Source organism: Penaeus japonicus, unplaced genomic scaffold (genome assembly GCF_977035675.1).
Source record: "Penaeus japonicus unplaced genomic scaffold, GWHDUDI00000001_assembly GWHDUDI00000013, whole genome shotgun sequence".
NCBI classification, from domain to species: domain Eukaryota; kingdom Metazoa; phylum Arthropoda; class Malacostraca; order Decapoda; family Penaeidae; genus Penaeus; species Penaeus japonicus.
The window spans coordinates 19,932,587-19,945,086 of record NW_028234415.1 but is presented as its reverse complement, the minus strand read 5'-3'; the positions used below and the strand labels follow the sequence as shown (position 1 = coordinate 19,945,086).

The window sequence follows — 12,500 nt, the reverse complement described above, 5'->3', positions numbered from 1 at the left end:
CCCCCCCCCCCCCCCCCCCCCCCCCCCCCCCCCCCCCCCCCCCCCCCACCCCCACCACCCCACCCCTACCATGCCACCAACACGCGGATTGCTGACCTCTTGAAAGGAAATTTACCCCCCCCCCCTCCCCGCCCCAGACTCTAAAACTAACTACATGCTAGACCCCTATGACCTTTCAACTTTTTTTTGAGGTCAACTGTGCTGGAGATGGCAAACTCATACTACCTAGCAAAGTTAGTACTCTGGTCCCCCTGGGTGTGATTAAACCTCCAAGCTCTTCCTGACATACCTTAGAGATTGTGGACATGAACTACACTTGGGGGATTTTTAAATATGCCCGGCATCCTTCTCTGGTGACAACTTTCTTTGGTGACACTTCTCCTCCATTCCTACCTCCGCAGTGGCCTGCCTTTTGCCTCTAACATACGGGCGCTACCATCTCACACGCCGCTGGAATAGAATACTGGTGGAGTCCACACACATACCCGTGGGGGTACCGGGGCAACCGCTGGACCAACATCCTAACATCTGGCCTTGTGGCATCCCCCGCGTCTAGTTGCCCCATTTCAGACCTTCTCAGATTCTTCTCCGACCATATCGCTCTCAGCCTACAGTACTCTCTAACCAGAACTAGAAGTCCTAGGCTTCCTCACCAACCCGCACACCCAGCGAGCTTTCCATCCCATCACCCCAAGTACTCAGTCCTACATAACATCTCGTACATCTCACCACAGCGGCTAACTCAACCTTCCACTTTTGACCTCCTTTCGTTCCCCCCTGACAAACTTGTACAGTTCCCTGTAAAAAGCCACGACTGGACTTTTACTGCAGTTATGTTATGCTAAGCCTCACATTCAACAATCGGCGCCTGTGGCCCATACCTGGGAGTTAGAACCAAATGCATTAGATTCAAGCAGAAAGAAATGTGGGCATTTGATAAAGCAATGGTTGGTCTTGCCTTTTCAGAGGCAACCACAACCAAGATCATTTCTGTATCCGTTACCCAGACAAGAGACGAGGGATGATCTTATTGCCCTTTCAGAAGTCCGTCTACACAGAGTCATGGGAGAAATATACAGAACAAAGCATCAATCATTCAGACTAAGCTTCTCGAACCATTGTGGCATCTAACTAATCAAACCAAGGACCGTGAAGAAAAAAACCACCTATAGCTAAGCTCCACCTTAGTCCCACAGGAATACGCTCAGGATTCTCATCATTACAACTATGGTTCAGCTCAATCACAAACTTGTCAATCTGCATGCACACATTCAAGAAGCTCTCTCTCCTCTCAACGATAACATTTTCGCAACCTTCGTCTGATGAATGCAAATTATTGAAAACTGGAATTGAGCAGGATGACATTCCTCTCAAACAGAGAGATGACCACTGCTGCGACGTGCTTCATTTTGCTTTGCTGTGGGAACTAAAGACTACTTGCTCAACCTGGGGGATGGCCTTATTAAAAAGTGCTCTTCACCTCATTCCAGATAGTACCTGGTAACACCCTCTTCTACAACAAAAAGCAACACCGGCTCTTCAATCTTTGTTTTTCGTCAGGGATATGTGCCTCTCTGCCTGGACTCTTCCCCAGCACCACATTGTCCCAATACCAAAACCTGGAACCCTACGATAAATTTAGGCCCATCTTCCACACGTCCCCACACTTGATCATCTCCTCACTCCTGCTTTAGTAAAGGTGCTTGAACCGCATCCTTCTTGCCCGACTAATATGTAATGGCACGTAGCCTACGGATAAACTCTCTCGTTCCCAGTCCTGTACGGTATTCCTTCCACAACGTAGCAACGGCACGCACCATTGTCTTGTAGACTCTAATAATCTAAACTCCCCCCACCACCCCAGCGAGCCTTTACTCCACTAAGCGGTAGTTAGCCTTCCTTTCCTTGACCCTTCAAAAGTGACCGTTTAGATATAGCCAACATAGAGAATTATTCCTTGACCAGCCTGGTGGAACTTTTGCGGTATTCAAACGGAAAATCTTCTGAGGGTGGTGGTACGGGGTTTTTTCTCAGTAATAGGGCCTCATGTGTCATGTTACGAGGTGGAATCCTCAGTAGCTCCTTACGAAACTGTTTTTGAGTTGGTACTTGTTTTCTCCACATGGAGTCGTTTTAAAGTAAAAAAGCCGATTTTCCTTTTCAATGTCCTGATGCATCCGTCTACTTTCTCTCTTATCTCCTGCCATCCCCGGGGAACTACTGTCACTTGTTATGCAGATGAACATCTGTATCACTCAAACAACCTCACCTCAAGAATCTTCAGCTCTTTCTCCATAATTTATATGTGTCTTCTGTTTCCTGTGGCCTTATTACTCCCCAGATATAAAAAATCGCAGAATTTTTTTCCTAGACAATTGGGGGGGGGGGACCGTAACTTCAGAGCAACTGACCAGTTGGTTAACAATGGGTGGGAATGTCCATACCATCATTGCAACGCAGTTACACATGAATCCTTGGTGCAACCATTCCCGTCCGAGAAACCAGTTCCGGGTCACTTCACTGTCCAGCCATACCTGGACCTTCAACGACAACGGATTCAACTCCCATCAGTGGGAATAAACCTTCTAGACGCGGTTGCCAGCCCCCGTCTTCACTCCTTTGTTAAGGTTGGCTTGCCCACCAATGCACAGGTGTTTCTTATCTCAGTGGCGAGCCTTTATGTTTGAATTTCTTCGGATCAGTTGTATGACTAAACTTGTCCCCCAGTCCTTTTTGTCAACTTCCCAGAAATGCGACTAAATAAAAGAGCCCCTCTTGAAAATTTCCAGAATAGAGCCATGAGATTCATCCTAGGGGTGAGTTTCCGGTCCTACGATCCTCCACTCGTCGCCATAGTCAACATGCAGTCTGAGCTCGACCTACTGCCCCCTACTTTTGTAGAGAGAATTTTATGCCAATGTCATTATTCTTTCTATCACAAGTGTCCTTCATTTCCATATCCCCAAATTCATGCTCCTCACTTTCTTTTCTAGCGGTTATCCCCCCCGAACTTCACTACGACCCAGATGCGCACCCAGGGCAAACCCAGAACTACTTTCCACTTCGACCAGGTGGCCACAACCTCAATCAGTGAAGTATGCAACAAATCCTTCGTGGGCCTTGGTGTCAACGTCTGAGGGCAGCTATCATGATTTACACCGTGGCGAGTTCCCCTCCCTGAGTTACATTTACACCAACTCAAAGATGCCCATTCCCCTTTTACTGAAGCAATTGGCTTAGAAACCATCACCAGAGTGTCAGTTCTGTCCCGCTGCACACCACATATATGTTGATGGTTCAGATGCAGGCAGCGGGGAGTGCGGCGATTGTGCTGAGTTTCAACCACCTTGGAGCACCTGTGGATGGTGATGGCGCGGCCGAGGCTACCCAAAACTATCGAGCTCTACCTTTCTGCGAGCTTCATGGCCATTATTGATGCAGTAATGATCATAGTTCAGCAAAGAGTTAAAGGGTAATAGTATTGTGACTCGCAGGGTAAGCTCTTCAAGCTCTTCCTCTGCAAGACCGAGTGTGGCCATGTAGTGCAAGAAATTCTGTGTGTCAACTCGCCACCGCCATGGGACGCATCCCTTATCATATCTTTCGTTGTGGACGTTCTCACAACGGACTTATTGGTAATGACAAGGTGGATCGTCTTGCCAAGGAGGGCCTGTGCATTGGACCAAGATGATGCAACCCCCCACCCCCCCGGGCCGAGCCATCCCTACGGTGCTTGACAGCATATACTCAGCTGCTCCATGACATATACAAACATCGAAGGGATCGCAGAAAGGACCACAGTGTTTCCATACAGATCATGACCACTATTCTTTTTTTCAGATTCTCAAGTACCGCCAACATGGGCTTATGGTAGCGTAGGCATAATGATGTAAGTGCTCGGACCGGTTGGGGGTGGATACGGCCGTATGGCAAGTCTCCAAGCATGAGGGACGAGCGCATTCTCCTCCTGCACGCTGTGCAACGCCCCAAACGCCACCACCAGGAACCCAAAAGCCTCCATTCCCACGTGAACAAAATTTATACCCATGGACAGACCTTACTTCAATTTGTAAACATTTGCTCACAGATGACAACTTAGATGTACTTCTTGCTCGCCTTCCTCACTTTGTTGGCTGTTAATTGTTATAGATGGTTTCCTCTGTGTTGTGTGGTGTGTGCTTAGTGTGTGTGGGTGTGTGATTTGTGTGTATGTGGTGTGCACGTGTTGTACGCGTGCGGCTTTGCGCGTGTGTGTGTGCGTGTGCATGTGCATCAGCGTGCCCTGCGAGAACGAGTGCTCTGTAATATTCCTTGGGAACATTAATGTTACTAGGTCTGCCGCCAATAGGCGTAATTAAATTGATTAAATAATCTCTCTCTCTTCCTATCTCTCTCTCTTCCTATCTCTCTCTCTCTTCTTTCTCTTTCTCTCTCTCTCTCTCTCTCTTTTTTCTCTCTCTTTCTTCCTATCTCTCTCTTCCTATCTCTCTTTCTCTCTCTCTCTCTCTCTTCCTCTCTCTCTCTCTCTCTTCCTATCTCTCTCTCTCTCTTCCTATCTCTCTCTCTCTCTTCCTATCTCTCTCTCTCTCTTCCTATCTCTCTCTCTCTCTTCCTATCTCTCTCTCTCTCTTCCTCTCTCTCTCTCTCTCTTCCTATCTCTCTCTCTCTCTTCCTATCTCTCTCTCTCTCTTCCTATCTCTCTCTCTTCCTATCTCTCTCTCTTCCTATCTCTCTCTCTCTCTCTCTCTCTCTCTCTCTTCCTATCTCTCTCTCTTCCTATCTCTCTCTCTTTTTTCTCTCTCTTCTTTCTCTCTCTCTCTTCTCTCTTTCTCTCTCTCTCTCTCTCTTCCTATCTCTCTCTTTCTTCCTATCTCTCTCTTTTTTTCTCTTTCTCTTCCTATCTCTCTCTTTTTTCTCTCTCTCTCTTCCTATCTCTCTCTTTTTTTTCTCTCTCTCTTCCTATCTCTCTCTCTTTTTTTTTCTCTCTCTCTTCCTATCTCTCTCTCTTCCTATCTCTCTCTCTTCCTATCTCTCTCTCTTCCTATCTCTCTCTCTTCCTATCTCTCTCTTTTTTTCTCTTTCTCTTCCTATCTCTCTCTTTCTCTTCCTATCTCTCTCTTTCTCTTCCTATCTCTCTCTTTTTTTTCTCTCTCTCTTCCTATCTCTCTCTTTTTTTTCTCTCTCTCTTTTTTTTCTCTCTCTCTTCCTATCTCTCTCTTTTTTTTCTCTCTCTCTTCCTATCTCTCTCTCTTCCTATCTCTCTCTCTTCCTATCTCTCTCTCTTCCTATCTCTCTCTCTTCCTATCTCTCTCTTTTTTTTCTCTTTCTTCCTATCTCTCTCTTTTTTTTTCTCTTTCTTCCTATCTCTCTCTTTTTTTCTCTTTCTCTTCCTATCTCTCTCTTTTTTTTCTCTCTCTCTCTTTTTTTCTCTCTCTCTCTCTTTTTTTCTCTCTCTCTCTTCCTATCTCTCTCTCTTCCTATCTCTCTCTCTTCCTATCTCTCTCTCTTCCTATCTCTCTCTTTTTTTCTCTTTCTCTTCCTATCTCTCTCTTTTTTTTCTCTCTCTCTTCCTATCTCTCTCTTTTTTTTCTCTCTCTCTTCCTATCTCTCTCTTTTTTTCTCTCTCTTCCTATCTCTCTCTTTTTTTCTCTCTCTCTTCCTATCTCTCTCTTTTTTTCTCTCTCTCTTCCTATCCCTCTCTTTTTTTTTCTCTCTCTTCCTATCTTTTTTTTTCTCTCTCTTCCTATCTTTTTTTTTCTCTCTCTTCCTATCTTTTTTTTCTCTCTCTCTCTTTTTTTCTCTCTCTCTCTTTTTTTTTTTTTTTTTCTCTCTCTCTCTTTTTTCTCCTCTCCCCCTCTCTTTGTGAACGGACGTGTTTCGTATTGCTCCTGGGATTTATTTTCATCTTCTTCACATCTTTGGTGTTTTCAAGATTGTGTCTACAGTGGAAGTTTTAGTTGACCTTCGAGCAACAGTCAGTGAAGTTGTGAGGGGGTATCTGGGGATCTTTATAGAAAATAACGCCTTTTGTTTTAATTACAAGACCAGTTGTGGAAGTCTTGTTTACATGATCAGCTGATCAACATTTCGCCGAAAGCAGACTAGTTAGTTGATTTACGGGTCTCCCAAGGAATTGAGGCTTCCCAGCGTGTACCGTGAGTTACAGTGAGCAGTAGTCGTCAGCAAAGTGTGAACAGTGTATCAATTGTGTTTTGGACTTAGTCTGTAGCTCGGATAATATATCAAACACGTGCTCCCCCCCCCCCCAAGGTCGGCGGCCATCGGGCTTGCGCATGCGCACTGCAAGGTGTGTGACGTCATGGCTACGTCACCCTTGTGAGATCATATCCCAGCTAAGTGTTGCCAATGCCTCAGGCTCTCCCGATTTTGGGGATCATGGAGTACTCGGGTCCAGCCTCCCTCGCTGATGTTGAGGTCGATCATCCCTTAAGTGAGAATGATGATGACCAGTCTACAGAACATCTTGAGCCCCAAAATCATTGTGATCAAGAAGCTGGTGCCCTGAATCCATCAAATGCCCAATGAAACATGCTAAAAAAAAAACAAAAAACATAAGGAAACTCCTAGCCAGCATAAGGTATTTGACACTACACCTCGCCCCATTCTTCTGGCTGCACTCTCGATGCCCCGATCTGCTGCTCCAGCCTTTGCTCCCCGGGACAAGTATGTGAAGTTAGCCTTTAAGGAGAACCTGAGCAGTGATGTGAAGCTTCGTTGGCTGTCTGCAGTCACGAAGGCATTCCGACTCGATCGGGAGCTTGCAGAGGTAAAGATGTCAGCTGTCACTTTGCGCTTTGTATATATATCCCGAGGTGCCGTCAGGACATCATTGAAAGGGTCAAGGATGGAGAGTTCCTGTCATTACACCTTGACATTCAGGACTCAGTCGAAAGGCCCCGTAAGTTCCCTACTTACCTCTTAACTCGCTACCCTGTTGGAATTGATCCTTCCCTTGCCAAGGAACTACTGGGTGTGTACACTGCTCGCCGATTCCATCAAAACGGGACACCTATTAATCGTCTCGTCATAACCTGGAGTCTCTTGGAACCCCCTCCATCTTCCGTCAATTTCTCCTTCCTCCCTTGCCTTCCTTCCAGTGAACTGCGCAAGATGAAAGATGATAAGCCATGGTGCTTTAAATGCTGGGGTATTGGCCATATCTCACGCTACTGCTCTGCCAAAGAGAAGTGTGCATGGTGTGCTGCAAACCATGCTACCCGCTCCTGCCCTTATAGCACTCCTTCGAAATCCACTGAAGGGGCTGTTTCTGCCTCTGCATCGGAATCCTCACCCATGTCTGCACCAGACACCTCACAGTGGAAGTGCCCTCGTTGTAACATGCCAGGAGTAAATGTCTGGCATGAATGTGCTAAGCAATCCCACAAAGCCCCACCTCAGGAGTCGCCATCGCCGCCACCACCACCACCACCATCACCACCGGCATTATCACCTTCATATCCTTCTCCTATGGATTCTGCTGAAATCAAAGCCCTTCGTCAAGCTCTTGCTTCTATGGAATCTCGCTGTACTGCTCTCACAGCACGCTTTGATGCTATAGATGCCCGCATTGACAGCTTGGTAAGCCAGCAAGCCACCACTTCAAACACTATTGCAGCCTTAGTCGAATCACACAAAGTTGTCATTACATCTGTCACGGCACTCACTGAAAAGCTTGATATTGTTGCCTCCCGCTTTGAAAAGCTAAGTGATCCAGCACCATCCACAACCTCCCAACCTGCACCATGCCTGGCAGCGCCCCCACTCCTACTACGCGATCTTCTGCCTTCCGTAAAACTAAGGGTAAACCTCACTAGTTTCATGCCACTGCATATTATCTCTTGGAATGCGTTTGGAATCAGACACTACTCTAAGCTCACTGCACTTAGGACATATGTCTATCGCCATCACCCACAGGTCATATTTATTCAAGAAGCTTTTGTTGGTGGTGCTCGGCCGGGGGAAACAGCTCCCTTACTATCAGGCTATGTCTCATATGTACACCATGCCAGGAATGGCCTCGTTACTTATGTTCATTGCTCCATGCCACACAAGCTCCTCCGTTGCTCTACGCATGCTGATATGACCTTTCAACTTTTTGAGGTCACTGTGGGAGATGGCAAACTCATACTCTGCAATGTGTACTCTGCCCCTGGTGTGATTAACCTCCAAGCTCTTCCGACTCCTAGAGATTGTGGAATGATCTACATGGGGATTTTAAGGGCCGGCATCCTTCTCTTGGTGACACTTCTCCCATTCCTAACCGCAGTGGCCTGCCTTTGCTCAACTACATACGGCGCTACCATCTCACCCGCTGGAATACTGGTGGAGCCACACATACCCGTGGGGGTACCCTGGACCACATCCTAACATCTGGCCTTGTGGCATCCCGCGTTAGTTGCCATTCAGTACCTTCTCTCTTCTCCGACCATATCGCTCTCAGCCTACAGTACTCTCTACCCACCAGTCCTAGGCTTCCTCACCACCGCACCCGGATTTCCATCCCTCCCAAGTACTGTCCTACTACATACATCTCGTACATCTCCAGGCTTCTTCCCACTTCTGACCTTCTTTCCCCTGACAACTTGTACAGTTCCCTGGTAAAAGCCACACATGACTTTTACTGCAGTTATGTTATCAAGCCTCACATTCAACATCGCCCTGTGGCCCATACCTGGTCAAGCAGAAAGAATGGCATTTGATGCTGGTCTTGCCTTTCAGAGGCAACCCACACCAGATCATCTGTATCAGTACCAGACAGCGAGGGATGATCTTATTGCCCTTCAGAAGTCCGTCTACACAGAGTCATGGGAGAAATATACAGACAGCATCAATCATCAGACTAGCATTCAGACCATGTGGCATCTAATAAACAGGACCGTGAAGAAAAAAACCACCTATGCCCTCCACCATAGTCCACAGGAATACGCTCAGGATCTCATCATTACTTGGTCAGCTCAATCACAAACTTGCAATCTGCCTGCACACATTCAAGAAGCTCTCTCCTCTCAACGTAACATTCGCAACCTTCGTCTGATGAATGCATTATTGAAACTGGATGAGCAGGATGACATTCCTCTAACAGAGGATGAACTGCGACGTGCTCTTGCTGGGACTAAGACTACTGCACCTGGGGATGATGGCCTTACATATCAAGTGCTTCACCTCATTCAGAAAGTTCCTGGTAACCCTCTTCTACACCTTCAATCTTTGTTTTCGTCAGGGATATGTGCCCTCTGCCTGGACTTCCAGCACAATTCTCCCAATACCAAAACCTGGAACCGATAAATTTAGGCCCATCTCCCTCACTTCCTGCTTTAGTAAGGTGCTTGAACGCATCCTTCTTGCCCGACTAATGCATCGCCTACAGGATAAACTCTCTCCCAGTCTGTACGGTTTCCTTCCACAACGAAGCACGCACCATTGTCTTGTAGAACTCTATACCCGCCTTTCCTCCACTAGCGTAGTTGCCTTCCTTGACCTCAAAAGTGCCTTTGATATAGCCAACAGAGAAAATTATTCTTGACCAGCTGGTGGACTTTGGTATTCAAGGAAATCTTCTGAGGTGGATACGGGGTTTTCTCAGTAATAGGGCCTCATGTGTCATGTTTAGGGGATTCTGTAGCTCCTACGAACTGTTTGAGCTTGGTACTCCACAGGGAGGCGTTTTAAGCCCTTTCCTTTTCAATGTCCTGATGCACCGTCTACTTTCTCTTCGCCCTGCCATCCCTGGAATTACCGTCACCTGTTATGCCGATGACATCTGTATCCACTCAACCTCAAGATCTTCAGCTCTTTCTCCATAACTTCTATGTGTCTTCTGTTTCATGTGGCCTTATCATCTCCCCAGAAAAAAAAAACAGAATTTTCCTACCATAACTTAGAGCACTGCCAGTGTTTACAATGGGTGGGAATGGCATACCTCATTGCACGCAGTACACATACCTTGGTGCACCAGTCCGGGTCACTCCAACCATACGTGCACGACAACGAATTCACCCCATCGTGAAAAACCTTGACCGGTTGCAGCCCCGCTTCACTCCTGTTAAGTGGCTTGCTACCAATGCCATAGGTGTTTCTATCTCAGTGGCGAGGACCCTTAATGTTTTATTCCTTCGCTCAGTTGTTGACTATTTGCCCCCTATCCTGTGTCAACTTCCCAGAAAAGCACTAAAGCCTCTTGAAAATTTCCAGAATAGAGCCATGAGATTCATCCTAGGGTGTCCTCCCTCCACTCGCTTAGTCAACATGCAGTCTGAGCTCGACTTGCCCCCACTTGTAGAGAGAATTTATGCCAATGTGACTTATCTTTCTATCAAGTGTCTTCATTCCCCAATTCTTGCTCCTCACTTCTCTGCTGTTATCCGAACTTCACTCGACCCAGATGCACCCAGACTTCCACTTCGACCAGGTGGCCACAACCTCATCAGTGAAGTATGCAACAACCTTCGTGGCCTTGGTGTCAACGTCCCTGAGGAGGCAGCTATCCCTGATTTACCACCGTGGCGAGTTCCCCTCCCTGATGTCACATTTACACCAACCTCCAAAGATGCCCTTCCCCTTTTACAGAAGCAATTGGCTCTAGAAACCATCACCAGAGTGTCCGTGTCTGTCCCCGCTGCACACCACATATATGTTGATGGTTCAGTGCAGGCAGACGGGAGTGCGGCGTGTGCTGTGTTTTCACCCACCATGGAGCCACCTGTGGATGGTGAATGGCGCGGCCGCAGGCTACCCAACTCATCGAGCTCTACTTTCTGCGAGCTTCATGGCATTCTTGATGCAGTAATGATCATTGTTCAGCAAAGAGTTAATGGGATAATTGTTTGTGACTCGCAGTCAGCTCTTCAAGCTCTTTCCTCTGCAAGACCGAGCTGTGGCCATGTTGTGCAAGAAATTCTGTGTCAACTCGCCACCGCCCATGACGCATCCCTTATCATATCTTTCGTGTGGACGCCTTCTCACATCGGACTTATTGGTAATGACAAGGTGGATCGTCTTGCCAAGGAGGCCTGTGCATTGGACCTAGATGATGCAACCGCCGTGCCATCCCTACGGTGCTTTAGAACCAGCATATACTCAGCTGCTCATGCCATAACAACACATCGAAGGAACGCAGAAAGGACCAACAGTGTTTCCATACAGCATCATGACCACTTTCTTCAGAGTCCCTACAAGTACCGCCAACATGGGCTTATGGTGCGTAGGCATAATGTTGTAAGTGCTCGGCTCAGGTTGGGGTACCGGCCAGTATGGCAAGTCTCCCAAGCAGAGGACGTGCCGCACTTCTCCTCCTGCAAGCTGTGCAACCGCCCCAACGCCAACACCCTCGACCACTATTGCCTCCATTGCCCCACAGTGACAAATTTACTACCACAGGGACAGACCTTACTTCAAATTTGTAAACATTTGCTCACAGATGACAACTTAGATGTACTTCTTGCTCGCCATCCTCACTTTGGTGGCTGTTAATTGTATAGACTTGTTTCCTCTGTGTTGAGTGTGTGTGCGTGTGTGTGTGTGTGTGTGTATTTGTGTGTATGTGTGTGCACGTGTATGTACGCGTGCGTGCTTATGCGCGTGTGTGTGTGCGTGTGCATGTGCATCCAGCGTGCCCTGCGAGACACGAGTGCTCTGTAATATTCTTTGAACATTAATGTTACTAGGTCTGCCGCCAATAGGCGTAATAAATTGATTAAATAATCTCTCTCTCTTCCTATCTCTCTCTCTTCCTATCTCTCTCTCTTCCTATCTCTCTCTTTTTTTTCTCTTTCTTCCTATCTTTTTTTTCTCTCTCTCTCTTCCTATTTTTTTTCTCTCTCTTCCTATCTTTTTTTTTTCTCTCTCTCTTCCTATCTCTCTTTTTTTCTCTCTCTCTCTTCCTAGCTATCTCTCTCTCTCTCTCTCTCTTCCTAGCTATCTCTCTCTCTCTCTATCTTCCTAGCTATCTCTCTCTCTCTCTATCTTCCTAGCTATCTCTCTCTCTCTCTATCTTCCTAGCTATCTCTCTCTCTCTCTATCTTCCTAGCTATCTCTCTCTCTCTCTATCTCCCTACCTATCTCTCTCTCTCTATCTTCCTACCTATTTCTCTCTCTCTATATATATATATATATATTTCTACCTATCGCTCTCTCTCTCTCTATCTTCCTACCCATCTCTCTCTCTCTCTCTCTATCTTCCTACCTCTCTCTCTCTCTTTCTCTATCTTCCTACCTCTCTCTCTCTCTTTCTCTCTCTATCTTCCTACCTCTCTCTCTCTCTTTCTCTCTCTATCTTCCTACCTATCGCTCTCTCTTTCTCTCTCTATCTTCCTACCTATCGCTCTCTCTTTCTCTCTCTATCTTCCTACCTATCGCTCTCTCTTTCTCTCTCTATCTTCCTACCTATCGCTCTCTCTCTCTATCTTCCTACCCATCTCTCTCTCTCTATCTTCCTACCCATCTCTCTCTCTCTCTATTTTCCTCTCTCTCTCTCTCTCTCT

General features: G+C 46.8%; 1 protein-coding gene and 1 pseudogene across 2 annotated transcripts in view; one reads left to right on the top strand and one right to left on the bottom strand.

The window, feature by feature from the left end:
• Lk6 (MAPK interacting serine/threonine Lk6 kinase) overlaps positions 1–12,500 on the bottom strand; it is a 482,934-nt gene that overhangs the window by 296,021 nt on the left and 174,413 nt on the right. The gene's annotated exons all lie outside the window — the stretch shown is intronic.
• LOC147470621 (uncharacterized) lies at positions 8,632–11,648 on the top strand (annotated as a pseudogene).